Source organism: Pseudophryne corroboree, chromosome 5 (genome assembly GCF_028390025.1).
Source record: "Pseudophryne corroboree isolate aPseCor3 chromosome 5, aPseCor3.hap2, whole genome shotgun sequence".
In the NCBI taxonomy this organism is placed as follows: Eukaryota; Metazoa; Chordata; class Amphibia; order Anura; family Myobatrachidae; genus Pseudophryne; species Pseudophryne corroboree.
In genome coordinates this window covers 200,092,353-200,115,365 of record NC_086448.1, presented here as the reverse complement: position 1 = coordinate 200,115,365, position 23,013 = coordinate 200,092,353, and the positions used below count along the sequence as shown (strand labels likewise).

Sequence of the window (23,013 nt, the reverse complement as noted above, 5' to 3'; positions counted from 1 at the left end):
TAAGCGACACAAGTGGCCGACACAAACACCTTGCCCATCTAGGAGTGGCACTGCAGTGTCAGGCAGGATGGCACTTCAAAAAAATAGTCCCCAAACAGCACATGATGCAAAGAAAAATGAAAGAAAAAAGAGGTGCAAGATGGAATTGTCCTTGGGCCCTCCCACCCACCCTTATGTTGTATAAACAGGACATGCACACTTTAACGAACCCATCATTTCAGCGACAGGGTCTGCCACCCGACTGTGACTGAAATGACTGGTTGGTTTGGGCCCCCACCAAAAAAAGAAGCAATCGATCTCTCCTTGCACAAACTGGCTCTACAGAGGCAAGATGTCCACCTCATCATCATCCTCCGATTCCTCACCCCTTTCACTGTGTACATCCCCCTCCTCACAGAATATTAATTCGTCCCCACTGGAATCCACCATCTCAGGTCCCTGTGTACTTTGTGGAGGCAATTGCTGCTGGTGAATGTCTCCACGGAGGAATTGATTATAATTCATTTTGATGAACATCATCTTCTCCACATTTTCTGGAAGTAACCTCGTACGCCGATTGCTGACAAGGTGAGCGGCTGCACTAAACACTCTTTCGGAGTACACACTGGAGGGAGGGCAACTTAGGTAGAATAAAGCCAGTTTGTGCAAGGGCCTCCAAATTGCCTCTTTTTCCTGCCAGTATACGTACGGACTGTCTGATGTGCCTTCTTGGATGCGGTCACTCATATAATCCTCCACCATTCTTTCAATGGTGAGAGAATCATATGAAGTGACAGTAGACGACATGTCAGTAATCGTTGGCAGGTCCTTCAGTCCGGACCAGATGTCAGCACTCGCTCCAGACTGCCCTGCATCACCGCCAGCGGGTTGGCTCGGAATTCTTAGCCTTTTCCTCGCACCCCCAGTTGCGGGAGAATGTGAAGGAGGAGATGTTGACGGGTCACGTTCCGCTTGACTTGACAATTTTCTCACCAGCAGGTCTTTGAACCTCTGCAGACTTGTGTCTACCGGAAAGAGAGATACAACGTAGGTTTTAAATCTAGGATCGAGCACGGTGGCCAAAATGTAGTGCTCTGATTTCAACAGATTGACCACCCGTGAATCCTGGTTAAGCGAATTAAGGGCTCCATCCACAAGTCCCACATGCCTAGCGGAATCGCTCTGTTTTAGCTCCTCCTTCAATGTCTCCAGCTTCTTCTGCAAAAGCCTGATGTGGGGAATGACCTGACTCAGGCTGGCAGTTTTTGAACTGACTTCACGTGTGGCAAGTTCAAAGGGTTGCAGAACCTTGCACAACGTTGAAATCATTCTCCACTGCGCTTGAGTCGGGTGCATTCCCCCTCCTTTGCCTATATTGGGGCAGATGTATAGGCTTGAATGGCCTTTTGCTGCTCCTCCATCCTCTGAAACATATAGAGGGTTGAATTCCACCTCGTTACCACCTCTTGCTTCAGATGATGGCAGGGCAGGTTCAGGATTGTTTGGTGGTGCTCCAGTCTTCTGTACGCGGTGGCTGAATGCCGAAAGTGGCCCGCAATTCTTCGGGCCACCGACAGCATCTCTTGCACGCCCCTGTCGTTTTTTAAATAATTCTGCACCACCAAATTCAATGTATGTGCAAAACATGGGACGTGCTGGAATTTGCCCAGATGTAATGCACGCACAATATTGCTGGCGTTGTCCGATGTCACAAATCCCCAGGAGAGTCCAATTGGGGTAAGCCATTCTGCGATGATCTTCCTCAGTTTCCGTAAGAGGTTGTCAGCTGTGTGCTTCTTCTGGAAAGCGGTGATACAAAGCGTAGCCTGCCTAGGAACGAGTTGGCATTTGCGAAATGCTGCTACTGGTGCCGCCGCTGCTGTTCTTGCTGCGGGAGGCAATACATCTACCCAGTGGGCTGTCACAGTCATATAGTCCTGAGTCTGCCCTGCTCCACTTGTCCACATGTCCGTGGTTAAGTGGACATTGGGTACAACTGCATTTTTTAGGACACTGGTGACTCTTTTTCTGAGGTCTGTGTACATTTTCAGTATCGCCTGCCTAGAGAAATGGAACCTAGATGGTATTTGGTACCGGGGACACAGTACCTCAATCAAGTCTCTAGTTGCCTCTGAATTAACGGTGGATACCGGAACCACGTTTCTCACCGCCCAGGCTGCCAAGGCCTGAGTTATCTGCTTTGCAGCAGGATGACTGCTGTGATATTTCATCTTCCTTGCAAAGGACTGTTGGACAGTCAATTGCTTACTGGAAGTACTACAAGTGGTCTTCCGACTTCCCCTCTGGGATGACGATCGACTCCCAGCAGCTACAACAGCAGCGCCAGCAGCAGTAGGCATTACACTCAAGGATGCATCGGAGGAATCCCAGGCAGGAGAGGACTCGTCAGACTTGACAGTGACATGGCCTGCAGGACTATTGGCTTTCCTGGGTAAGGAGGAAATTGACACTGAGGGAGTTGGTGGTGTGGTTTGCAGGAGCTTGGTTACAAGAGGAAGGAATTTAGTGGTCAGTGGACTGCTTCGGCTGTCACCCAAAGTTTTTGAACTTGTCACTGACATGATGAATGCGATGCAGGTGACGTATAAGGGAGGATGTTCCGAGGTGGTTAACGTCCTTACCCCTACTTATTACAGCTTGACAAAGGCAACACACGGCTTGACACCTGTTGTCCGCATTTGTGTTGAAATAATTCCACACCGAAGAGCTGATTTTTATTTTATTTCGACCAGGCATGTCAATGGCCATATTCGTCCCACGGACAACAGGTGTCTCCCCGGGTGCCTGACTTAAACAAACCACCTCACCATCAGAATACTCCTTGTCAATTTCCTCCCCAGCGCCAGCAACACCCATATCCTCATCCTGGTGTACTTCAACAGTGACATCTTCAATTTGACTATCAGGAACTGGACTGCGGGTGCTCCTTCCAGCACTTGCAGGGGGCGTGCAAATGGTGGAAGGCGCAAGCTCTTCCCGTCCAGTGTTGGGAAGGTCAGGCATCGCAACCGACACAATTGGACTCTCCTTGGGGATTTGTGATTTAGAAGAATGCACAGTCCTTTGCTGTGCTTTTGCCAGCTTAAGTCTTTTCATTTTTCTAACGAGAGGATGAGTGCTTCCATCCTCATGTGAATCTGAACCACTAGCCATGAACATAGGCCAGGGCCTCAGCCGTTCCTTGCCACTCCATGTCGTAAATGGCATATTGGCAAGTTTACGCTTCTCATCAGACGCTTTAAATTTTGATTTTTGGGTCATTTTACTGAACTTTTGTTTTTTGGATTTTACATGCTCTCTACTATGACATTGGGCATCGGCCTTGGCAGACGACGTTGATGGCATTTCATCGTCTCGGCCATGACTAGTGGCAGCAGCTTCAGCACGAGGTGGAAGTGGATCTTGATCTTTCCCTATTTTAACCTCCACATTTTTGTTCTCCATTTTTTAATGTGTGGAATTATATGCCAGTATCAATAGCAATGGCCTACTACTATATATACTGCGCACAACTAAAATGCACCACAGGTATAGAATGTAGATGGATAGTATACTTAATGACGACACAGAGGTAGGTACAGCAGTGGCCTTCCGTACCGTACTGCTATATATAGTATACTGGTGGTCACTGTGTCAGCAAACTGCAAAACTAAAAAGCACCACAGGTATAGAATGTAGATGGATAGTATACTTAATGACGACACAGAGGTAGGTACAGCAGTGGCCTTCCGTACCATACTGCTATATATAGTATACTGGTGGTCACTGTGTCGGCAAACTGCAAAACTAAAATGCACCACAGGTATAGAATGTAGATGGATAGTATACTTAATGACGACACAGAGGTAGGTACAGCAGTGGCCTTCCGTACCGTACTGCTATATATACTGGTGGTCACTGTGTCAGCAAACTGCACAACTGAAATGCACCACAGGTATAGAATCTAGATGGATAGTATACTTAATGACGACACAGAGGTAGGTACAGCAGTGGCCTTCCGTCCGAACTGCTATATATAGTATACTGGTGGTCACTGTGTCAGCAAACTGCAAAACTAAAATGCACCACAGGTATAGAATGTAGATGGATAGTATACTTAATGACGACACAGAGGTAGGTACAGCAGTGGCCTTCCGTACCGTACTGCTATATATAGTATACTGGTGGTCACTGTGTCCGCAAACTGCAAAACTAAAATGCACCACAGGTATAGAATGTAGATGGATAGTATACTTAATGACGACACAGAGGTAGGTACAGCAGTGGCCTTCCGTACCGTACTGCTATATATAGTATACTGGTGGTCACTGTGTCAGCAAACTGCAAAACTAAAATGCACCACAGGTATAGAATGTAGATGGATAGTATACTTAATGACGACACAGAGGTAGGTACAGCAGTGGCCTTCCGTACCGTACTGCTATATATACTGGTGGTCACTGTGTCAGCAAACTGCACAACTGAAATGCACCACAGGTATCGAATCTAGATGGATAGTATACTTAATGACGACACAGAGGTAGGTACAGCAGTGGCCTTCCGTACCGTACTGCTATATATACTGGTGGTCACTGTGTCAGCAAACTGCACAACTGAAATGCACCACAGGTATAGAATGTAGATGGATAGTATACTTAATGACGACACAGAGGTAGGTACAGCAGTGGCCTACTGTACCGTAATGCTATATATTATATACTGGTGGTCACTGGTCAGCAAAACTCTGCACTGTACTCCTCCTATATAATATTATACTAGTGGTCCCCAGACCCCACAATAAAGCAGCACACTGAGCACAGATATGGAGTGTTTTTCAGGCTGACAACGTATACTGGTGGTCACTGATCAGCAAAACTCTGCACTGTACTCCTCCTTTATAATACTGCTGGTCCCCAGTCCCCACAATAAAGCAGTGTGAGCACAGATATATGCAGCACACTGAGCACAGATATGGAGCGTTTTTCAGGCAGACGACGTATAACTGGTGGTCACTGTCAGCAAAACTCTGCACTGTACTCCTCCTATATACAGCTGCTCCCCTGTCCCCACAATTAAGTAATAAGTGTCACGATCCGGGTATCTGGACGCCATTACTTACCCTTCAGATGCCTCCTAAGGCTGCCTCAGCGTTCCAGGACCGGATCCCGCTGTTCCTGAGTTTCCACATGCAGAATGTCAGAGTGGTGATTTCATCAGCCGCGGCCTCCGCTGTGCCCGCGTGGTTAAATGTGCGCTTGTCAGTCTGGCGTCTCCTGTCTCCTGTGGCCGGCGTCGCCATTACTGTTTCAATTCTCACATGGATTACAAACCAAACTTCACTCCAAGTGTCTGCATGGGCGCAGCCATCTTGGATTTTGTCATCTGAGCATTTCCACCAATCTGCTGTCTGTATTGTTGATTTGCATAATTGCCTAGCCAACCCCTTCCTTGCTGCAGGTATAAGTATGCTGTGCCTGAGCAAGGAAGGCGTCAGTGCTTTGGTTGTCTAACCTAGTTCCAGTTTGTCTCTCTCCTGTGGTTGTCTTCCAGGTTCCAGCTCCTGTCTCCAGACTTCTGCTATAGAGACCCGCACCAGCATTCCATCTGCGGTGTAGCCTGACTCTCCGATCCATTCTGGACTCACCTGTTTCCAGCTACAACAATCACCTGCTTCCAGCCCAGCTTCCAGCAGTGTATAGCTTCTCTTAAAGGGCCGGTGTCCTTTTCTGCAGTTTACCACTCTCCACCGGTATTATTATTTCACCGCTCTCAAACAATCACCTGCTTCCAGCCCAGCTTCCAGCAGTGTATAGCTTCTCTTAAAGGGCCGGTGTCCTTTTATGCAGTTTACCACTCTCCACCGGTATTATTATTTCACCGCTCTCAAACTCCAAACTTCATTATTATTTCATCGCTCTCAAGTTCGTTTATTATTTAACTGGTTCCAGCCAGTATCCACTCCGTACCAACAACAGTCTGGTTCCAGCCAGTATCCACAGCAGCCGTTTTACCTTCAGCAGCCCAGCCTTTCCTGGAACATCAGCTGGTACGATCCTGGGTTCTCTCCATTGCTACAGTCAGGCCTGGTAAGGACTTTCCAACTAGAAGATTATAAGAACTGTCTCACACTACCAGTGCCTGTGGCCCTTGCCACCCTGTAGTACCCAGGAATTGTATTTATCCTCTGTTGACTTTTATGTTTCCTTTTACTGCTGCTGTGTTACGGAGTTTGTCATAATAAACATCATTGACTTTTATCCTGGTTGTCGTGGTCACGCCTTCGGGCAGTTATTCTACATGTTACTTACATGTCTAGGGGTCTGATACAACCTCCCAGGTTCCGTTACATCTCAGCCCCTACAACTGAGGCTGCCTCCCGTCAGCTCAGGCCCTCAGTTGTGACAATAAGCAAGCACAAAATTATTGCAATGCATCAACATAAACGGAGAGGACGCCAGCCACGTCCTCTCCCTAACATTTCCAATGCACAAGTGAAAATGGCTGCGACGCGCGGCTGCTTATATAGAATCCGAATCTTGCGAGAATCCGACCGCGGGATGATGACGTTCGGGCGCGCTCGGGTTACCCGAGCCATACGGGAGAATCCGAGTATGGCTCGGACCCGTGTAAAAAGGGTGAAGTTCGGGGGGGTTCGGTTTCCGAGAAACCGAACCCGCTCATCACTACTCAGAACCCGCAGTATGGCTGCTTCTTCTGCAAGCAGCCAAGTTAGGTGTGACTGCATGGACTATGTGCAGGGGCGTAACTCCCAGAGGCAATGGAGACGCCTGCCTCCAGGCTCCAAGCCCTGAAGGTGCACCTGCATGTACAGCAGCAACCTGTGTGGCTCACAGTGGGATCCAAGTGTGACCGCTGCTCTTCCGACAAAGCTCTATGGCATATCTGCTGCTGCAGAGTTAATTGACTCTGTCCTCGGAGCCCTGCTAACACCTGCAATAAGGGGACAGGATGGCTCCTGTCTGGTACTGCTTAGCCTGCATTGCAGCAAGAAACTGTGCACTTACTGTTGCTACTAGACTGTGAGATGGGACCCAGTGGTGAATGCTGATTCTGTATGCTGCAGGCAACTGAATATCATGAGTCTGACTCTGACCCACTAGCCCAGGTAATCAGTAGGCAGGAGAGGTAATTTACAATATCTGTATGCAGTATAGAGATGATATTGAAGGTCAAAAGAGCTAATAAGCTCACCTAAAGACAGCGGTGCAAGTGGGCGGGTACAGGTAGGTACGACGTACCCTTAAAAATTTAGCCGCGGGTACGCCGTACCCACAGCCGCCAGGCCACCGCTCCCTCCACTGCTGCTCACACCACGCTGATGCGAGGGAAGGAGACCACAGCGTGCGCCTCTCCTGCCCCTCAGTGTTTACCTTCAATTCAGCGCCGACCCGTGAGCCAGTCGGAGCTCACGGACCGGCAGCCAAGGCTCCTGATTGGCTGCCGGACCGCAAGCTTTGATTGGCTAATTGAAGGTAGACACCGTGACCCGCACCACCGCCGGAGACTGAGGGGCAGGAGAGGCGCCCGCTGCGCTCTCCTCCCCTCACACACAGGAACAGGTAGCAGCAGCGCAGTAAGCATCAGGGGAGGGGGGGGGGGGCATCTGTACCTGGCACTGGGGGCATATCTGGCACTGTGGGGATATGTGAATCTGACACTGGGGTCATTTCTGTATCTGGCCCTGGGGGCATATCTGGCACTGGGGGCATTTCTGTATCTAGCACTGGGGGTATATCTGGCACTGGGGGCATCTCTGTATCTGGCACTGGGGGCATATCTGGCACTGGGAGCATATCTGGCACTGGGGGGACATGTGTATCTGACACTGGGGGCACTATGGGGGCATTTCTGTATCTGGCACTGGGGAGCAATGTATATCTGACACAGTGGGGGCATTTGTGTATCTGGCACTGTGAGGCAATGTATATCTGGCACTCTGGGAGCATTTGTGTATCTGGCACTGTGGAGCAATGTGTATCTGGTAGTGTGAGGCAATGTATATCTGGCACTCTGGGGGCATTTGTGTATCTGGCATTGTGGAGCAATGTGTATCTGGCACTGTGAGGTAATGTATATCTGGCACTCTGGGGGCATTTGTGTATCTGGCACAGTGAGGCAATGTGTATCTGGCACTGTGGGGCAATGTATATCTGGCACTGTGGGGCAATGTGTATCTGGCACTATTGGGGTAATATGTGTATTTGCCCCTCCCCCATATATGAATCACCCCCCCATTTTCATTGACCACGCCCCATGTGGCATTTGGCCACACCCATTTTGTTGGCACACAGTACCTATAAGACATTTTTTCTACTTGCATCACTGCCTAAAGAGGACGTATAGAGGGAAAAGAGAAGCTGACCAAGAACAGAACCTAGGGGAATACCTGCTGTTAGAGAGAGTGTTAGGATATTAGGAGAGCCATTGGGATCATTGTGCCTTATAACCAATGCGGGGAAACTAATCCATTTGATATTTATATCTTTGTTTTTCCACGTATATGTAATATCCAGATAAGTATAGTGTTAGAGTTTGGAAATAGGGATGCAGGTAAGTGTTTATAACAGTACCTTTAACTTTTCATTCCGACACCCAGGTCTCTTCGATTCTTCGCAGAAAGGTGAGGAAGATAAATTCGCACGGAATGCTATGTTAACAGTTTTCAGTTCATGTTAGCATTTATTGTGGGAAAAGTTCTCAATAGTGAACTTAGAGAATAACAAAGAATCAGAACTGGCATAATACAATCAACAGTTCACTGATCTAATCAAAAATAGTGAGTTTACACCAAAAATAATAAACTTATTGATCTTACTGGAACTCACTGATCCAGAGTTTCCTTGGCAAAGCAATAAAGAACTACCTGAATTTGAATTATGAGGTTATAGCAATACATCTCTGTAGTAAATCTTATCATAAACACGATAACACCACCATATAATTTGATATAACTATATGAACTCTATGTTAACTATTACTTAAGTTAATCCCGAATTTGGCCAAACAGTCTAGCTAGCTGAGTACTCTTTAGTTGGTGCACATTTGGAGTATTCCTTCTAGTAATAGGGCAGAATTAATGGAACCTCTTTTTCCTCTGAACCAGTTATACCGCTTTCACACTGCCAATGCCGGATCCCACCCGCGAATTGGAAGCGGGTACTTCCCGGGTGGGATCCGGCATTGGCAGCTGCTGCTGCCTTCCCCGACCCGGCAATAAGCCGGGCGGAGCCGGCGGCAGGGGCGGAGGTGGAGGCGGCGCTAGGAGATGAGCTCATCTCCGCGCCGCCTCTCCCTATCTATTAAACGGGTCCCGGGTTGCATCGACCCGGGAGCCCGTTTATGCAGCCACTGACCCGGTATTCAACCCGGGTATAACACTGCTTTATACCCGGGTTGAATTGCCGGGTCAGGCGACCTGCGATTTCGGCAATGCCCCTTTCACACCGCAATATGCCGGGTCGTTACCGGGTTATTTGTGCGGTGTGAAAGGGGTATAACTCTGTTAGGCATGCTGTCTGTAACCTCTTGGTGGAGAGGGAAGTATTACTTGCAGAAATGTGGATAAATATTTTCACTTTTAGGTTCTCCTGGTCACTGACTGTCCTTTGAGAGTTAGCAGGTTAGGGGTTAAAATCACAATTTAATAACTGAGAGGGAAAGTCAACTTGTATTCCTGACTGAGGGCTTGATATAGAATATTTATGGACAGAACATAAGATGCTGCCGGCTCTAATCGCTCAGGTGTTTCTCTGTGTGGTCTGCCAGTTGATGCTGCCCTTCACTGCAGTAATCCCCTACCATGCAGTCACTAGTAAAAGTTCAGTGTAGTACAGGGGAACCTCTGGTCTGGAACATATTTATAATCAGTGGGCACTCTCTACTGATATCATGTGCTGCTTTGTAACTCTGAAGTGACATGTGCTTTGCTGCTGTACCTCTCCTGATGATACTGTCAGGATTCCTCACTGCTTAGTAGTTGTGCTCGCCTTTTTGGGAGGGAGGACCGCCTCTGTCACCTCCAGGGATTCTCACCCCTGTCGTCCATCTCCGGCTCTACCCTACTCCAGGGAGCATCGTCTCTGTCCTGCCTTCCTGGCTAGGAATCACAGCAGCAGTGCCAGCCTTGTCTCTCAGCTCCTCCTGTTAGTACAATTGCTTAAGATGGCTGCACCCAATTGCCAACTGTTCCAGAACCTGGATGTAAGTGCCACAGCACAAGCCAGTTCACTCCCTGGAATCCATATGGTTTTGGCTATCATTTTGACCATAAATAATTTGATTCAGTCCTGGACCGCCAACCCGAGGCACACCTGCAAGAGCCTCATAGCACCCCAGGGTGCCTTGACACACAGTTTGGGAACCACTGCTTTACACCGAGATGTGCTTGTTGATGGAAAGAGGTAATAAGAAGATGATTTTTTTTTAATTTTGTTCGATTTATTCAAGTCTGGGCTTTTTTACAATGATAAAATGCAAGCATATATTAAGATCATATATGATCTGTTTCTGGTGGATATTATTTTGTACATCCAGTATTACGACAAACATCGTAAAATATGACTCTCACTATGGGGGTAATTCAGATCTGATCGCTAGGCAGCGATTTTTGCTGTCCTGGATCAGACAGTCGCCGCCTACAGGGGAAGTGTATTTTAGCTGTGCAAGTGTGTGAACGCATCCACAGCAGAGCTGTACAAACAGATCTTGTGCAGTCTGCACAGCCCAGGACTTACTCAGCCACTGCACTCACATCAGGCTGTTCGGGGACGGAATTGACATCAGACACCCTCCCTTCAAACGCTTGGACAAGCCTGCGTATTTCCAGACACTCCCTGAAAACGGTCAGTTGCCACACACAAACGCCCTCTTCATATTAATCTCCTTGCGATCGCCCGTGCGAATGGATCCTTCGCACAAACCCATCGCTGACCGGCGATTCCCTTCCATGGTCAGGGAGCTTCTGAGGCCGACAAGAGTGTTGATTCATCAATGCACTCGGGTGCTAGGGAAGATGGTGGCGGCTTACGAAGCCATTCCGTTTGGCAGGTTTCATGCCCGGGTGTTTCAGTGGGATCTGCTAAACAAATGGTCCAGGTCTCACCTGCACATGCACCGGAAAATAAGTCTATCTTCCAGGTCCAGGATCTCTCTCCTGTGGTGGCTGCAAGGCTCTCACCTCCTAGAGGGACGCCGATTCAGAATCCAGGACTGGGTCCTGCTGACAACAGATGCAATTCTCCGAGGCTGGGGCGCGGTCACGCAAGGAAGAAATTTCCAGGGAAAGTGGTCAAGCCAGGAAGCTTGTCTCCACATAAATGTTCTCGAGTTAAGAGCCATTTACAATGGCCTGCTGCAAGCGAAGAACCATCTTCAGGGTCTCCCTGTCCTGATCCAGTCGGACAACATAACAGCGGTGGCGTACATAAACCGCCAAGGCGGAACAAGGAACAGGGCGGCAATGGCGGAGGCCACAAGAATCTTTCGCTGGGCGAAACAGCACGTGAGCGCTCTGTCAGCAGTTTTCCTCCCGGGCGTGGACAACTGGGAAGCAGACTTCCTAAGCAGACACGATCTCCATCCGGGAGAGTGGGCTCTTCATCAAGAGGTATTTGCAGAAGTGACAAGGCGTTGGGGAATTCCTCTAATAGACATGATGGCATCGCACCTCAACAAGAAGCTTCCGAGGTATTGTTCCAGGTCAAGGGACCCCCAAGCCAGTACAGTGGACGCCCTGGTAACTCCGTGGGTATTTCGGTTGGTGTATGTGTTCCCTCCGCTTCCTCTCATTCCAAACGTGCTGAGGATCGTACAACGAACTGGGGTTCAGGCAATACTCGTTGTTCCAGATTGGCCACGGAGGGCTTGGTATCCGGATCTTCAGGAATTGCTGGTAGAAAATCCTTGGCCGCTACCTCTAAGGGAGGATCTGTTACTGCAGGGGCCCTGCGTGTTTCCGGACTTACCGCGGCTGCGTTTGACGGCGTGGAAGTTGAACGCCAAATCCTAGCTCGGAAAGGTATTCCTGGGGAGGTCATTTCCACTCTCCTTAAAGCTAGGAAAGAGGTCACGGCAAAACATTATCACCGTATTTGGAGGAAGTACAGTATCTCTAATTAAAAGCATATTATTGCAACCAAACTACCGCATCAAAATCTGTGTATCTAGCGATGTGAAAACTGAGGATATAGTTCATATTTTCAACAGAACTCTTAAGCTTGCAGGCTAATGTCATGGCTTCCTCATTTCTGCAAGTCCTGAACTATCATAATGTACAGTGCATCCGGAAAGTATTCAGAGCGCTTCAGTTTTTCCACATTTTGTTATGTTACAGCCTTATTTCAAAATTTAATAAATTAATATTTTCCCCTCAAAATTCTACACACAATACCCCATAATGACAATGTGAAAAAAGTTTTTTTTGAGATTTTTGCAAAATTATTAAAAATTAAAAACTAAGCAATAACATGTACATAAGTATTCACAGCTATTGTCATGAAGCTCAGAATTGAGCTCAGGTGCATCCTGTTTCCATTGATCATCCTTAAGATGTTCCCACAGCTTAACTGGAGTCCATCTGTAGTAGATTCAGTTGATTGGACATAATTTGGAAAGGCACACACCTGTCTACGTAAGGTCCCACACTTGACAGTGCATGTCTGAGCACAAACCAAGCATGAAGTCAAAGGAATTGTCTGAAGACCTCTGAGACAGGATTGTCTCGAGGCACAAATCTGGGGAAGGGTACAGAAAAATATCTGCTGATTTGAAGGTCCCAATGAGCACAGTGGCCTCCATCATCCGTAAATGGAAGAAGTTCGGAACACCAGGACTCTTCCTAGAGCTGACCGGCCGTCTAAACTGAGCGATCGGGGGAGAAGGGTCCTAGTCAGGAAGGTGACCAAGAACCCAATGGTCTCTCTGTCAGAGCTACAGCATTCCTCTGTGGAGAGAGGAGAACCTTCCAGAAGGACAACCATCTCTGCAGCAATCCACCATTCAGGCCTGTATGGTAGAGTGGCCAGACGGAAGCCACTCCTTAGTAAAAATCCTTTTCCTCTAAATGTCCGTCTCTCCTGGGCACAGTTCCTATAACTGAGGTCTGGGGGAGGGGCATAGAGGGAGGAGCCAGTTCACACCCAGTCAAAGTCTTTTTAGTGTGCCCAAGCTCCTGCGGATCCCGTCTATACCCCATGGTCCTTTTGGAGTCCCCAGCATCCTCTACGGACTAGGAGAAAAGGATTTACCGGTAGGTATTAAAATCCTATTTTTTCACCATGAACAGAAAACATAAAAAGTGCGTGTTTTAGTAATCCCCGGTGCAATCACAAACCAGGGAGTGTGGTAGTATTATGCTGCTGCCAATGACAATATCTGGCCTTCAAAGCCTGTTAAAGTCAATTCCTTTTTGCTTCAAGGATCACTAGTTTGTTCTGATAGTTCCACATTGATTTTTTTTTTTTTTTTTTAAATATAAACTGTAAACCAAAAGTATCTAAGGTCCAACAATAGATTTTGCAAATTTGTAGGACAGCAATATACTGCTCAGTACAGTAAACTTCAATTGCCTGTTGCCTCATAGCCATGTATGGTAGAAGAACACCTGATGCTTAGCAATATAAGGTAGCACTTGTACGATGTGTGCACTAGGGTGGTCATTAATTTTTCTATACATAAAGAGTCCTCACACATGCTTGTACAACATATAAAATTATTTCCCATTGCAAAAGCCCAAAGTCGAATCTGAAGGTGGGGACTCCAGTACCCTCCAAATCATATATTATGCTATCTTACCTTGTTAGCTGTTGAAGAATGGAATGCACGACTGCGCTATCTCTGTGATGCTCCTGTGCAAAGCATCTGCACCTAACCAAGATGGCCACCTTCTGTATTTTTTCTCATGTGTGGTACTTTTTACTGTGTTAGAGTGCCACAGCAGGACACGAACATGTTCCACTTATCTCAGTGATCCTGTAATTAGCTGATGCTGTGTTACCACTTTGCTACCCATATACTGTACATGGCTGGCTGGTCCTCTGTATTCTCCGTTCGAGCTCCACTCCAATATCTGTATATCTGTACAAAATAACTGTGTGGCACTTCAAACAAACCAGACACATGCTTAAGCACCACTGGACTGCCTATTTCATCTTGTTATCTTGTGGTGTAGCTTTGTACTCTGCATTTCACCTCCAATAATGTCACACACATACCAACAATATCATCTGCTCCCTCTGTAAATATAAAGTATATACTCCACTGTCTCACCCCATCTGTCTTTTAACCCCAATTCTGCATATGTCCACTACTACCAGATCACTAGTTCCTTAGCAAACACTAAATTGATTTTGCTAATAACAGAATTTACATATTTTATGAGTTTTATTATGCAGTAAAACTATTGTATTCAAATTGATAACATGAGCCTTACAGAAGTTACTATCAGTATAAATATGTATTATTATATACTTTTCATTAATGAAATCATCTGCTATTTTTCCATATACCATTGTAAAGCGTATATGTTTCTCCATTAGAAATGCAAAATGAGATGGATCTGAAAACTTTTACTTACAATGTATAGCAATAAAATGTAATAAAGAAAACTGACAAATTTCAGATGGTCTCTAACCTCACTTTCCCAACAGAAACAAAAGACCAATTCCAGTCATCATATTATAATGTCGTGAAAATGTTATTGTTGCAACTCTTAATAATGGTCAAACCTGTGGTTTTATTAAGTTGAGCTAATGGTCTGCTAACAATTAAAATCTAATTTGGATAATTGCAATGATATGATGAATGGTCTCATTGAGCATTATGTACAAACAAATTAACTAATAGATAATTGTACTAAAAATGGGTAACTAACCGTAAATTATTAGTATATATTTGACAGGCCTGAGTGCTTCAAATGCAGCTATCATTATTCACTCTATGACTCCATCAGATATGATATGTCCTCCCTACCTCCACCAGTCTGTACTCCCCCCACCCTCCATCCTGTCGCCCCCCCCCCCCCCCGTTATCCCCATCCTGCTTTACTACCACCCTGGCCAGCCTAGTGCATACTGTACTTGCTACTATGTTGCTATTATAAATGAAATGATCATCAAACAATGTCAATTCATATTTATATATCTGAACTCCACCATACTTTGTACAAAGATTCATTGAGCACTGCAAGTGCCATACTATGGCCCAGATTTATCAAACCTTGGAGAGTGATAAATAGCACGGTGAAAAAGTACCAACCAATCAGCTCATAACTGTCATTTTTCAAACACTGCCTGTAACATGGCAGCTGGCCGGTGGGTCCTTTATCACCATGCTATTTATCACTCTCCAAAGCTTGAGAAAGCTGGGCCTATGTGTTTAGTGTGCTAAGGTAACACCTGCAGAGCTTCAGTGAAACTCTTTGCAAAGTAATGGTGGAGGTCAGATATAAAAGTATGAATGGTCATAGTTTGATGATCGTTTTATTTATATTAAGCTTTAAACCAGGCGTGTCCAACCTGCGGCCCTCCAGCTGTTGTGAAACTACATATCCCAGCATGCCCTGACACAGTTTTGCTGTCAGAGAATGCTAAAGCTGTGTCAGGGCATGCTGAAAAGTACCTGGGACCAGCCAGGCTCTGTAGTACTGCCCTGGCTGGGAGGCATGCCGTGCTGTGAGTGGGTGCTTCTGATGTGGTAGACACGCCCCAAATTTATCTTGGCTTCCCTGCCCCCCCGCTCCACACACACACACACACACACACACACACACACACACACACACACACACACACACACACACACACACACACACACACACACACACCGGCCTTAGGTATAGGCAAACTAGGCAAATGCCTAGGGCATTTGGTATCCTTAGGGGCACCAGCAGCTTCTGCTGATTAAAATGATATGCGGCATGCCTATATTCTGTGTGTGACTGCGGCTGTATCTGCATAAGAAATGCTACGTTGCAGTGTATTGCTGGAAATCACTGTAATGTAGCATTTCGTATGCAGATACAGCCACAGTCGTACACAGTATATAGGCATGCTGGATATCATTTTAATCAGCAGAAGCTGCTTGTGCATCCTAGCCACATAGTAATGCAAATAAGATGCATTTTCATAAACAAAAGGCGCCCGACGTTAGCAGAGCTGCCAGCTGACTCATGCCAGGCATCTCCTTCAGAACTAGCGGCGGTGCTAGGGGGCACCAGCTAAAATCTTGCCTAGGGCATCATATTGGTTAGGGCCGGCTCTGCACACACACACACACACACACACACACACACACACACACACACACACACACACACACACACACACACACACACACACACACACACACACACACACACACATCGAGCAGCATGGCAACTGTCAGCATTGGAATGAGACAGTGAATATACTGAACATGTTTAGTAAACTGTGAAGATATTTCAGTTAGTAACTTAAATACTTTGATAAATTGACATAAATATATGTTAATGTTGAAAAGTGGGGTTTCCCATATGACTGAGTCTGTCAACATGTCAGTCAATCGGTCGAGTACAGTTCTGGCTTACCATGCAAGGTGTTATATAGTAACATTTCCCCCTTGTGGTTTGTGCACGCATTGACGATTGTTTGACATTACCTTGTGTTTTACTACAGGAGCTGCATTTCGATAAAACTATTCTATTTAGTTTATATTTTATTTGTATGAAATTCCTGTTTTGTTTCCATACACCATTTCTGAAATCTTAAAGTAAGGCGACAGTCAACGGTTGTTTCTAATCTATACTTACTGTAGTAATTGTTATGTACAAATTGTCTGCACATATGAGATGAAACATGTCACTAATATACAGCAGTGATTTTTCCACACATATTTACTGGACACACATGCAATAAACTGTGCTCAAGAACAGAACCAATATTTGCACAATAGATACATAATTTGCTATAGTTTTACTACCAAATCGTAATGCTTAGAACAGATTATCCACCATGCAATTAGAAGTCTGGAAGAATTCCAGTGATTTTGTTCTGGAGAGGGCTGATAGACAATCAATATGCTGTGCACATATACACACTCACACGCATTGTGGTTGTTTGACAGGAGGTGAAGGTTCAGTGAGAGCTGGTGATTGCTATTGGCTGCAGTAATCTCCAGGCTCCACACATGGAGTCACCATGCTGATAGTTTAACTTTCTTCATTCTGCTTCACTGAAACAAAATAAAGACAAAATAAAGAAAGACCAAGAGAATACGGGCAAAGAAGTAACAACTGCTCAGGGAATTCCGCAGTGAACATTTTTCCATATCCAGTCACGGGCAAAGTTAGTGGGATGCCGGCTATCAGTGAAGGTGTTTAAAACTTGCTATTCTGCTTAAATACAAGATGAGCATTGTTAAAAGTCACTTGTACTGTAGTTCATTTTCCACATACAGTACTATCTGGAGATGGGAGTCTGAGAGTGCACCTATGGATGAAACTATTCTGAAAATAATTTTTACAAGTTTTGTGGGATACCCATAAATATTAACAATCCCCAGGATTTAAGAAGGAGGGACTGCAGCAGATCTCTCCCATATCTGCCGAAGTCCCGTAATTTCAGACCGCAAAAGCAGCCCCCATGGGTTTCCATTGCCAATACATTTAGAAAGGGATCCTCTAGATCTCCCTTTGTCTGATCATGATCATGCATCCCGCCATTACATTCACGTACACAAAATATGGAAGCTATGCTATCACTCAGGATTTGCGGCATCTTCTTCTTTCATTTTCACCTAGGGGCAGTGCTGCAAGTATGGTGGTATGGGGTGGTACTGCGTACAGGTATGAAATTGCCAGCTGGTACGCAGTACTGCAGGCCCTGACTGCCATGCTTGCAGCCTGCTGCTATGCTGTGTGTGAGCCCGGGAAGGAGAGCGCTGCGCACGCCTCTCTTGTGTCCCCCCTGTGTCTCCAGCGGTGGCGGCGTGTCTTTCAAATGTGGCGATCAGAGCTCACAGACCCGCAGCTGCGGCTCCTGATTGGCTGCTTGTCTGAAAGCTCTGATTGGCTCATGAGCTGGCGTCTCATTTGAGAGACACCTCCGCCACCGGAGACACAGGAGAGACACCGGACAGGCGCATCTTGCTTTCCCCTTCTGGCCTCACACACAGCAAAGCAGCAGTGAGCGGGGGGGAGCACTGTGGGGTATACCTGTCACTTTGGGAGCATATCTGGCACTGGGGGAATATGTGTATCTGGTGCTGTGGGGGCATATCTGGCACTGGGGGCATATGTGTATCTGGTACTGTGGGGGTATATGTGTTTCTGGCACTATGGGGGGCATATTTTTATCTGGCACTGTGGGGGAATATCTGGCACTGAGGGCATTTATGTATCTGGCATTGGGGAGGGGGACATATTTGTATCTGGCACCGTGGGGGCATATCTGGCACTGTGGGGCATATCTGTTACCATTGGGGCATATGTCTATTTGGCACTGCACTATTGGGGGTATATGTGTATCTGGCACTCCACTATTGGGGTATATGTGTATCTGGCACTATTGGGGGCATATGTGTGTCTGGAACTGCGCTATTGGGGTCATATGTGTATCTGGCCCCCCATATGAGTATCACACCCCTATTTTCATTGGCAACGCCCCATGTGGCATGTGACTACACCCATTTTTTTGGCACGCACGCCGAAGATGCACGCACACAGTATCACTAAGAATTATTTTCTACTTGCACCACTGCCTAGGGGCACGGCTAGATTAAAATTGGGCAGATGGAGCTATAGCTCCAGGCCTCCACATAAAAATAGGCCCCTCATGCTGGCAGCAGGATCATGACAGCTGGCAAACAGTCATAAATCATAAGTATTAAAATTGTTTTTGTAGTTTTCTCACATAGTTTTCCAATTTTTCTATGTTTATGTAATTAGGGAGACATTGGGGCACACAGTGTACAGGATGTACACCCACATGTGACTTTGGCCACACCCATGCAGCACTGGTCACAGCTCAGATTTAAGGGAGGTCAGTTCAGGAACCATTTTATTCAGCTGACCTTATGTGAGAGGCTGCACGCCAGTGTTAAATATACTGTCTAATCTTGATAAAGACGCCGCCGAGCGTCGAAACGCGTTGATACAGTGTTATATTGATGTCTTAAAACCAACATATCCATTGATGGGAGCATATGACATTGTGATATCCGGATTTTACTTTGTCAGCTGAAGTCCATCTCTGTTTCCCAAATTAGGTATGACTGGTCGTCTGTTTGTATTTTTAAAAAAAGGGTTTGGTTTGCCCTAATTGGCTTCCCTTTTTTAATTTCACATATGTCCACATGAGCAATACAGGTTGAGTATCCCATATCCAAATATTCCGAAATACGGAATATTCCGAAATACGGACTTTATTGAGTGAGTGTGAGATAGTGAAACCTTTGTTTTTTCATGGCTCAATGTACACAAACTTTGTTTAATACACAAAGTTATTAAAAATATTGTATTAAATGACCTTCAGGCTGTGTGCATAAGGTGTATATGAAACATAAATGAATTGTGTGAATGTAGACACACTTTGTTTAATGCACAAAGTTATAAAAAATATTGGCTAAAATGACCTTCAGGCTGTGTGTATAAGGTGTATATGTAATATAAATGCATTCTGTGCTTAGATTTAGGTCCCATCGCCATGATATCTCATTATGATATGCAATTATTCCAAAATACGGAAAAATCCCATATCCAAAATATCTCTGGTCCCAAGCATTTTGGATAAGGGAGACTCAACCTGTATTCATCTGCATCATATGGTTTAAGAAGAAAAATTCTCATATCTTCATCAAAGAAACCTTTATGTGTTTTCTACTATATTCATACAAGTAAGCATACATTTAAGAATTCGTTGTCAAGTCCTCGTCATATCACTTTGGTGACCCCATAAGAAGGTGGACGTTTGAGCTCTTCTGGGACTTTTCCATCACCTCATTCTTCCTCTACACAGTGGAAAGAACTTTTTTGCATATGCAGTACAGGTTGAGTCTCCCTTATCCAAAATGCTTGGGACCAGAGGTATTTTGGATATCGGATTTTTCCGTATTTTGGAATAATTGCATACCATAATGAGATATCATGGTGATGGGACCTGAATCTAAGCACAGAATGCATTTATGTTTCATATACACCTTATACACACAGCCTGAAGGTCATTTTAGCCAATATTTTTTATAAATTTGTGCATTAAACAAAGTGTGTCTACATTCACACAATTCATTTATGTTTCATATACACCTTATACACACAGCCTGAAGGTCATTTAATACAATATTTTTAATAACTTTGTGTATTAACGAAGTTTGTGTACATTGAGCCATCAGAAAACAAAGGTTTCACTATCTCACTCTCACTCAAAAAAGTCCGTATTTCGGAATATTCCGTATTTCGGAATATTTGGATATGGGATACTCAACCTGTATTACACTATTTATGTTTAATTTTCTGTTCCATGTAAAATATCGGTGTGAGGACAACTCAAGTGAAGGGACATCTGGAGCGCAAAAAGTGAGATTGTGCCTTTTTTTTTTGTTACATACTGGTCACAGCTCAGTATAGGTTCTTCTAAATTTCAGCTCCAGGCCCATTTGGCCCTTAATCCGGCCCTGCCTAGGGGGCGTGGCCTGTAAGCTCTTTTACATGGCTGCCACCTTTCTAGGGCTTCCGTTGTTTTCTTCCTGCACCTTCACCTGAGGGGCAGTGGCCTTTAAGCCCTTTTGCATAGTTTGACCGCCTCCCCATGGCTTCCAGAGTATTTGGGAGCTCTTGCTTGATCCTTCTCCACCATCAGAGTGACAGCCACTGCCTTGTGCTGACTACTATTAGCCAGCACAAGGGGCTGGGATGATGACATGGCTTGCCGCAAATTGGCTCAACACGGGCATCTTGAACTTTAATAATTGAGCCAATCATGGTATGCTGTGCCATTTATGGCAGCCATTATGCCCTTAGGGCACTGGTGTAGCCCAGCACCACTGCTGCCTTACTTTGCAGTGAAGACTGACCCCCAGGATCCAGGCCCGTCACCTCTGCTGGTTTCCATTGTCAGGTCCCGCCACATCAACTGACGATGTCCGGATCCCATCCCACACACTGATGGTGAGCTGAGCTGCCAGGACCGGAGAGCAGTAGCCAACTCTGGTCTCAGCAACCTACACACATTGGTCGGCTGTTTGGGTCTCCTAGTTTTTAAGCATGTTAAAAACCAGAAGACCAGGATTGGGGGAACGGGTCGGTTGGCACAGGTTACACATGTCGGACCAACTGGTTTTTAGAATTGGACAAGCGTGTACCCAGCTTCAGGAAAGATGCCAGAATATGCTTTTGCAAATTTACATTTATTGTTAGGTCTCAAATTAACATTAAACCTCCAAAAGGCATCCCTCTCTTTTACTTCTTTTTGTTTTAGCTTTCTCCCACCTGAAGTCTTCTAAGAAATTCCTTACAGATGCTAAATCAACATGGTCACGGATTTTGTCAGAAACCATTACCTTTAATAAATTGCAATCCCAAGAATTCATCACAAAATTCCTATGTCCTACCTCAGCAATATGATAAACAATGAAAATCAACATAGTGTAAATGGAATAAAACTTTAACTCAACATACAAAAAGTGCTGGAGCATACCCTGACATGTCTAGATGTGTTAGTATAGAAAATAAACTGTAAAACAATGACCTTTACATTTTTATAATTAAAATTGGTTCAGTATTTTTCATTATTAGTTAATGTATACACATACACTGTAGAGAGTTTTTTATTTTGACTGATAGCAATATAAGCTTTTACACAAATTGCAATTCGCCAGATGCTGTGGAACTACAAGTCCCAAAATGTCTTCTCAGTACAACAGTTGGAGAGCCACAGGTTGCCTTTCTATGGTCTAAAACATGTATGTATTATAGTATTGTATACTATACTCTAAAGCTCTCTCAGGCGTTATATGATCATGTTGTGACAGTAAGCGTGGCACAGCATGGTGTAATCTGTCAGTGGGCAGAGAGGCAGAAGGATAATATGTGTGTCCTGTCAGAAAAAGAGGGGGTGGAGAGCAGGGGCGTCAGAACATTTTAAGGTTGGGGGGGGGGGGGGGGGGCAAGATATAAATTCAGTTTGGCGCCCCTACCTTCCCAGCACACTGTGACAGTGGTGACATGCTTATCATATGTGTGGGTGCATCATTACTCTCTAACGTCCTAGTGGATGCTGGGGACTCCGTAAGGACCATGGGGAATAGACGGGCTCCACAGGAGACATGGGCACTTTAAGAAAGAATTTAGATTCTGGTGTGCTCTGGCTCCTTCCTCTATGTCCCTCCTCCAGACCTCAGTTTAAATCTGTGCCCGGACGAGCTGGGTGCTGTTCAATGAGCTCTCCTGAGCTTGCTGTAAGAAAGTATTTTGTTCGGTTTTTTATTTTCAGGGAGCTCTGCTGGCAACAGACTCCCTGCATCGTGGGACAGAGGGGAGAGAAGCAGCCCTACTCTCTGAAGATAGGTCCTGCTTCTTAGGCTACTGGACACCATTAGCTCCAGAGGGATCGTACACAGGATCTCACCCTCGTCGTCCGATCCCAGAGCCGCGCCGCCGTCCCCCTCGCAGAGCCGGAAGACAGAAGCCGGGTGAGCATAAGAAGCAAGAAGACTTCGAAATCGGCGACAGAAGACTCCAGTCTTCACTGAGGTAGCGCACAGCACTGCAGCTGTGCCCCATTGCTCCCACACACACCTCACATACTCCGGTCACTGTAAGGGTGCAGGGCGCAGGGGGGGGGGGGGGGGGGGGCGCCCTGGGCAGCAATTGGGACCTCTTTTGCAAAAGTTTAGCATATATACAGTTGGGCACTGTATATATGTATGAGCCCCGCCAAGAAAATGTATATTTAAGCGGGACAGCAGCCCGCCGTCGAGGGGGCGGGGCTTTTTCCTCAGCACTCACCAACGCCATGTTTTTCTCCACAGCTCCGCTGAGAGGAA

General features: G+C 45.9%; 1 long non-coding RNA gene across 1 annotated transcript in view; it reads right to left on the bottom strand.

The window, feature by feature from the left end:
• LOC134928924 (uncharacterized) overlaps positions 1–17,200 on the bottom strand; it is a 38,659-nt gene extending 21,459 nt beyond the window's left edge. Inside the window, exon 1 of the long non-coding RNA XR_010178128.1 lies at positions 17,076–17,200. This is a non-coding gene — a long non-coding RNA (uncharacterized LOC134928924). The remainder of the gene's footprint in view (positions 1–17,075) is intronic.
• Between the last annotated feature and the right edge of the window lie 5,813 nt (positions 17,201–23,013).